Here is an 8,463-nt window from a genome sequence, read left to right on the forward strand (position 1 = left end):
GTGGTGATGCTAGTCGGGCAGCGGGGTGCGGGCAGCGAACGGTTGAAAAGCATGCATTTGGTTTTACTAGCGTTTAAGAGCAGTTGGAGGCCACGGAAATGCTTGGGTTGTGCCGTGGCGGAGATCTTTGTGGGCTATCCTCGGCCTTGTCTCAGGATGGTAAGTTGGTGTTGAAGATATCCCTCTAGTGGTGTGGGGGCTGAGCTTTGGCAAAGTGGGTGGGGTATATCCTTCCTGTTGGGCCTGTCCGGGGTATCATCGGATGGGCCACAGTGTCTCCTGACCCCTCCTGTTCAGCCTCCAGTATATTGCTGCAGTAGTTTATGGGTCGGGGGGCTAGGGTCAGTTTGTTATATCTGGAGTACTTTCTCCTGTCTTATCCGGTGTCCTGTGTGAATTTAAGTATGCTCTCTCTAATTCTCTCCTTTCTTCTTTCTTTCTTTCTCTCTCTCGGAGGCCCTGAGCCCTAGGACCATGCCTCAGTACTACCTAGCATGATGACTCCCTTGCTGTCCCCAGTCCACCTGGCCGTGCTGCTCCAGTTTCAACTGTTCTGCCTGCGGCTATGGAACCCTGACCTGTTCACCGAACGTGCTACCTGTCCCAGACCTGCTGTTTTCAACTCTCTAGAAGACAGCAGGAGGCGTTGAGATACTCTTAATGATCTGCTATGAAAAAGCCAACTGACATTTACTCCTGAGGTGCTGACTTGCTGCACCCTCGACAACTACTGTGATTATTATTATTTGACCAGCTGGTCATTTATGACATTTGAACATCTTGGCCATGTTCTGTTATAATCTCTACCCGAGCCACTAGCCAGAAGAGGACTGGCCACCCCTCATAGCCTGGTTCCTCTCTAGGTTTCTTCCTAGGTTTTGGCCTTTCTAGGSAGTTTTTCCTAGCCACCGTGCTTCTACACCTGCATTGCTTGCTGTTTGGGGTTTTAGGCTGGGTTTCTGTACAGCACTTTGAGATATCAGCTGATGTAAGAAGGGCTATATAAATAAATTTGATTTGATTTGATAAGGGGACGACGAGCAGAAAAGAGGCAATACGTAATTTTGATTAAGACAATGAGCGAGCTATGACGAATATATCTATCTGTTAAGCATTTTTTAAATGTGCAGTGACAGAATTCAGATTATGGGCCGTTCTTACAGTATTCTTCTTGTACACCAAGTCAGAACCGTAGGGTAAATAAAGGGAGCATATAAGCAGAAAGCTCTTACAATATTCAATGATTACATTTCTCTAAAACACGTTATAGGCTACATGTGCACCACCAAGTCAGAACAGTAGGCAAAATTATGAGAAAAGGGACCAAATTATTAGGGCGAGACACATGTGTTACTACACAACATACACTTAGTATTACTTTCTTAGCTACAGTATACATATCTCCCTGGGATATTACATAATTTATGCAGCAGCATACAATACATTTTTGGACTCACATTGTTGTGCTGTGCTCACTTGAACAGGAAGGTGGCGCTGCAACCCTTCGTGAGCAACATTTTGTCATCAAACTTTGTCATCGAAGTCTGGCATTCTCTGGATTTATGGTGCTTTCAACTCAAGACAAATGGGAACTTTGGGAAAAAATAAGGTCGACTCATGATGATGTCAGTGATCTTCAGGTTGGAGCTCTAGAAAGAGGCCCAAGTTCCCGACTTGCAATTCCGAGTTGGATGACCGTTCAAAACTTATTTTCCCAGTCGGAGTAAATTTTTTCCCCAGAGTTCCCAGTTGTCATTGAACTCACTGAAGTCATATTTCATATTTCCGAGTTTCCAGTTGTTTTGAGCGCAGCAGGTCATGCTGGATTGACAGCATGGCCAATGTTGAATGTTATCCTTTTAAGCTTGGAAAAGAGACCCTTAAACCCAAACTTGGGACCACACACCCACTCCACTGAATACCAGGCTAGTGATTGCTTTGCAATGCTTGCAGTTAGCCACTGATTGCTTCCAAACCACTCATTGTTGAATTTGCTTTTTCCAACTTGTGTAATGTTTATGTCCAATGGCCGATGAGCACCGATACATTTTATTTATAATTTCTCTGCTCTGACGGCAGACCGTCAGAGCAGTTTCTCAAGCAGCTGAAAGAGGCAGCCAGTGGATCTGGATCAAACGGAAGGACCCTTGCTGGGCTATAACTTCATGACACCCCACCCCCACCTGAGAACCCAATTCAGATCCCTCCAACTTGAGGAGGGCATATCAGGTATGCGGTCAGCTGTAGGGCTGGCTCAGGGAAGAGGACGCCCCTGCCTTGCATAGTCCCGTGGGAAATCTTAATTGGGCATGGGACACAAGCTAAGGCTTGATCACCCTTTAGCTGGCCACCTTTGATGAGGGTGTTTAGTGATTAAAGGCCGAAACATCCACTGATTCGAAGGCACACTACTGAGGATGTGTCCCAAAATTGACATCTTAACCCAGTCTAAGAAATAAACCTCCCATGCCACTCTCTCAACATCACGGCAAATCTCAGTGAGTGCATACCATCTATTGGGCACAATGAACAGGTTTTTAACATCTCGTCCCGTGTTTTAATGATTCTGATTACTGGGACTTGTCCAGTGACTGCGTGATAAGGACACTGACAACATTAGAAAGTCTGTGTGACAGCTTGGAGAGAACAGGCTGACCGGAGGGATAGCACCCCAATGGGGCTTGTAAGGGCTAGCTTACCCATGGGCAGTCTCCGACGCCTGCTTCAGTATGTTGGAGACACCCGCTAAGTGCTACTGAAAGTCAACAAAGCGAACATACCCCTAGAGCCTGCGACGAAGACCTGGGGTGCCAGATGGGACTCAACGAACTGATCACACGGCTACGGACCCAGGAATTGGAAACCGACTACGAGTAGGAACCAACAAGCACATGAGGACAACCATAACAGCAGGCAGGCACACACATTCAGGTGTGCAGACTGTGGTGCGGAAGAGAGTAACTCGGCAAGGGGTGTTAAGGCATCATCAAAGGAGGAAAAGGTGCTTGGTAGAGCAGAGAGCAGGGACACGCATGACCAGTACTTCTTAGCGAAGCAGCCAGTCAAATCAGTCGATATGAAGCACAGCGACGGGGCGCAAACCCAAAGTTCGCAGCAGCCATCAGCACCCCTAACGGAGGAGGGATAACACAACGCACAGAAATGCCGGTGGATGTGAACTCACCCAACCACAGAGAACCTCTAAAAGAGGAAAAAGGTCAAAAGGCGCACAGACATGTGAAGTGGCCCCAAAGCTGTTTGAAAATGGAGAGAGTGGGAAACAATCAACAACAACACCCTGGAGCAAAAATCTTTGGAAACAACAGGTAGGAACAGCAGAGAAAAATTGAAAGGATGGCAACATTATCTACCACTACGAGAAGAGCGCATTGGAGTAAACGAAAGGAGAAGTGGCAAGACACCACCCGCGCCACAGCAAATCTAGGAGGCAGCAAAGATCGAGATACTTGTCAGAGAGAGAAGGCAGCTGAAGAAAGCAGTGGAAGAAGGCCTCTGATGCAGAGAGAGAATGGTCTCATGCTACTCCAAGCAGACATCAAATGTCGGCTGGCAACCTTGCGAAGAGCGGAAAACTTAAGGAAACTTCGTAGGAAGAAGGAACACTCAAGAACACGGTTCTAAAAAACAACCTTTAAGTTTGTCAAAGACCTCTTCGCAAAGGCAAAGTGCGGAATCCTAAAAACTCCAAAAGCCAGAACTGGAAGAACATCTGGAAAAGGTCCACCAGGACACGAAAAGGCATGAGCAGAATAATCAATCCCACATGACATCCACCGTATTCAACCACCAAGAATTCAATCTGGACACTGACCCTCCAAAATGGAAGGAAGTAGAGAACGTTGTCCGACGAGCAAGAGCGGCCTCGGCTCCTGGGCCTAAATGAGTACATATAAGCTCTACAAAGAACGCCCCGGATGTTCTACGCTTTCTTTGGAGGCTCTTGGAGGATAGTGTGGCAGAAGAGAAATAATACCAAAGGCATGGCGAAGGGCTGGTGGTGTGCTAATCCCGAAAGAGAAGGATGCGACAGACATCAGTCACATTCCGACCAATCTCCCTTCTCTCAACGTCGAAGGAAGATCTTTTTCAGTATAATAGCACAGAGGCTGTCCACTTACCTGGAAAAGGAACAAGTACATTGATACATCGTACAGAAAGCACGGCATTCCTGGTTTCTGCGTTGCCTGGAACATACTAGTATGATTTGGCACCAGATCCAAACAGCTAAGAAAGACAAGAGAGACCTCTATGTCATCTTCCTCGACCTGGCCAATGCCTTTGGCTCAGTTCCCCATGAACTCCTCTGGGAATCCTTCAACTTTTTCCACGTACCAGAACCACATCACTACACTGGTAAAGGCTATTTCCAAAGACCTGCAATTGTTTTCAACAACACCTGACTTCACAACAAACTTGGCACGCTTGGGAGTGGCATAATGGCAGGCTGTACCAATTTCACCCTGGCCTTCACTATGGCCATGGAAGTCATCACAGGCATCGAAGGAGTGGTCGGCGATGAGAGAACTTAAGGAAGGGCTCCGTCTCCCACCTATCCGAGCATACATGGATGACATGAACTACACTGACCACCACTGCAGCATGCACCAGGCGGCTACTTGCAAAACTGCAGGATAACATCAAAGTGGCCCGGATGAAAATCAAGCCAAGCAAATCTCGAAGCATCTCCATAGATAGGACAGCTTAAAGATTGTGAGGTTCTGCATTGGAGAATGACCCGATTACCAACGGTGTCTGAGCAACCCGTCAGAAGCTCTGGGTAGATGGTACAACCGAAAGCCTCCGAGATAAAGATCAAGTGCCAGCAAGTAAGACAGACATCGCCGCACGGACTTGAGAACATCAACAAGACCCTACGCCTGGGTAGCTCAAGCTTTGGGCCTAACAGTTTGACTTCTCCCCCGGGTAATGTGGCCACTCACCGTATATGAGGTCCCAATAACAACAGTGGAGAAGATGGAGCGAACCATTACCTCATACGTGAAGAAAATGGCTGGGTGTCCCACGATGCCTGAGATAACATCGGCCTCTATGGCAAAGGGGTCCTTTGAACTACCTCTTACAAGTCTAACGGAGGAGTACAAGTGCTCTAAAGTAAGACTTCAGATGACTTGAAGGACTCCCAAAGACCAGACCATTAGCAAGGCTGCACCTCCCCTACAAACTGGACGGAAATGGACATCATCCAAGCGCTGTGCAGCAGCAACATCACGCCCTGAGACACCAAGACATTGTGGGGAATATCCAGCATGGAAGAGGAGGCTTGGCCTGCCAGCAAGCAAACCAACGTTCCATAAGCGCAACAACATCTGAACGCAGAAGCTGGTGGTCGAGGAGGTGCGCCAGACAGGAGGAGACTGCAAGAAGTGCAAAGGCTGTCTCTCTTGCTAAACAAGGGCAATGGACGCGGTGGAAGGCCTGGAGAGGAGCAAAGATCAACTGGAGGAGCTTTGGCAAATGGAGGCAAGCAACATCAGCTTCATCATAAGAGCTGTTTATGATGTTGCTTCCATCACCAAAAAACCTACATCAATGGTATGGCGAGGACCCGACCTGCCCCTCTGCCCAGCTCCAGCAACTCTCAGGCATATAATGACAGGTTGCAAGACCAGCTCTCACAAGGCCGTAACCTGGGAGGCACAATCAGGTCCTCAAGAGCCTGGCTGCAGCACTTGAGACCAAGAGGAGTGCAACCAATTCAGTTACCTCCAAAAACAAGCAATCCCGTCAAAACAACAACATTCATCCGGGCAGGTGACAGAAAAGGCCCAAGCAATCCTCCTACAAAGCCAGAAACTGGACACCTAGGCATGGCCCGGGACTGGAAGATGCTTGTCGATATTGGCCAGCAACTCATTTTTCCACCTGAGATTGCTTCTACAACCTCTAGGGCCAGACATGTACTCTGGTCCCCTTCACGAAAGGCTGTGTACATCATAGAGCTCACAGTCCCGTGGGAAAAACTCTGTTGAAGAGGCTACGAGCGTAAGAAACTGCGTTACACAAGTGGCAGCAGACGCAACTCAGCGTGGCTGGAATGCAAAAGTCTGGCCAGTTGAAGTGGATGCAGAGGATTCGTGGCTTCTTCCACCATCAGGTTGCTGAAAGAACTTGGACTCCATTGGACAGGCTCTGCGGCAGACCGTCAGAGCAGTTTCTCAAGCAGCTGAAAGAGGCAGCCAGTGGATCTGGATCAAACGGAAGGACCCTTGCTGGGCATATACTTCATGACACCCCACCCCCACCTGAGAAACCCAATTCAAGTCCCTCCAACTTGAGGAGGGCATATCAGGATGCGGTCAGCTGATAGGGCTGGCTCAGGGAAGAGGACGCCCCTGCCTTGCATAGCCGTGGGAAATCTATTGGGCATGGGACACACAAGCTAAGGCTTGATCACCCTTTAGCTGGGCCACCTTTGATGAGGGTGTTTAGTGAATTAAAGGCCGAAACATCCACTGATTCGAAGGCACACTACTGAGGATGTGTCCCAAAATTTGAATCTTAACCCAGTCTAAGAAATAAACCCCCATGCCACTCTGTCAACATCACGGCAAATCTCAATGTGAGTGCATACCATCTATTGGCACAATGGACAGTTTTAACATCTCGTCCCGTGTTTTATGATTCTTCATATGACAAAGATTTGCCAGTAGATTGTCAACTATGATTCATTGATGATGACTGCTAGCTAAGATTTTGAAAGTATGATGTTGACTATGATCAGTCCAATCAAAGCTACTGTAGATATAACATGATCCACATAATTTTATCTCTGGTCAATGACCTTGGAGCCTTCTTGGATGGGCACTTTCTAATGTAACTACCATGGCAGCATCAGGGGCTTGAATTTTCAAGATATACCCTGTAGATTTTGCAGTGAGAAGTAGTTCCCCATGAGTGACAGAACAGAGCCAATCACAGCAAAACTAGAGAACATTACCAACCCCTACACTCCATATTTGCCGCTGGCTACCCCACCACCCACAGAAAGCACTGAAATAGGCTGAAACACCTGCATTTTGGAGCTTGCCTTACTCAGAAAGCAAAAAAAGAGACCATGTTTGTCTGCGGCTATATTAACTCAATTATTATTTAATTTTTACATTTGTTTGCAAACTGATATGTGACATGTATTAATGCCAAAATAACATGCAAAACAGGCTAAATAGGTGGGGCTCAAAACAGGTGGGTTCTCTTCCCCACCTGCCCTGGAATGACAACTTTCCACTGAACCTGTTGTAGAACTTGCCGCTGCTACTTGAAAGATTAAACTATAGAAATAACTTAATTGTAACCTGCTTCTTTATCATAGAACCAAGACAAAGTGAAGGTTATAGATCAACTCAGTTCCGGCGCCGAAAAGAGATGGCCGCCTCGCTTCGCGTTCCTTGGAAAATATGCAGTATTCTGTTTTTTTATGTGTTATTTCTTACATCGGTACCCCAGGTAATCTTAGGTTTTCAATTACATACAGTCGGGAGGAACTACTGAAATATAACGATACGTCAACTCATCATCGTTCCTACCAGGAATATGACTTTCCCGAACGGATCCAGTGTTTGCCTTCCACCCAATACAATGGATCTGATCCCAGCCGGCGACCCTGTGCGGACGCCGAAAAAGGGGCAAACGAGGCGGTCTCTGTGGTCAGGCTTCGGAGACGGCACATCGCGCTCCACTTCCCTAGCATACTACTCGCCAATGATTCCAGTCCTCTTGACAATAAGGTTGATGAAATCCGAGCACGGGTAGCATTCCAGAGAGACATCAGGGATTGCAACGTGCTCTGCTTCACCGGAAACATGGCTAACTCAAGGGCGCTAACGGAGTCGGTGCAGCCAGCTGGTTTCTTCATGCATCGCGCCGACAGAAACAAACATCTTTCCGGTAAGAAGAGGGGCGGGGGGGTATGCCTTATGATTAACGAGAAAGTGGTGTATCATCATAACAACAACACAGGAACTCAAGTCATTCTGTTCACCTGATCTAGAACTCCTCACAATCAAATGTCGACCGCCATATCTACCAAGGGAATTCTCTTCAATCATAATCACAGCCGTATATATTCCCTCCCAAGCAGACACATCGATGGCCCTGAACGAACCTTTATCTGACTCTTTGTAAACTGGAAACCACACACCTCAGGCTGCATTCATCGTAGCTGTGCGGATTTTACACACAGGCTAATCTAAAACAACAACTCCCTAAATCTCTATCAGCATATCCGATTGTGCTACCAGGGCTGGAGAAAACCCTAGATGCATTGTTATACTAATTTCCGCGACGCATATAAGGCCCTCCCCCGCCCCCTCTTCGGAAAAGCGACCAACGACCCATTTTTGTTGATTCCAGCCTACAAACGAGAAACTCAAACAACAACGCTCCCGCGCTCAGGTCTGTTCAACGCTGGTCCGACCAATGCTG

The sequence above is a fragment of the Salvelinus sp. IW2-2015 genome, linkage group LG4q.1:29 (genome assembly GCF_002910315.2).
Source record: "Salvelinus sp. IW2-2015 linkage group LG4q.1:29, ASM291031v2, whole genome shotgun sequence".
NCBI lineage: Eukaryota > Metazoa > Chordata > Actinopteri > Salmoniformes > Salmonidae > Salvelinus > Salvelinus sp. IW2-2015.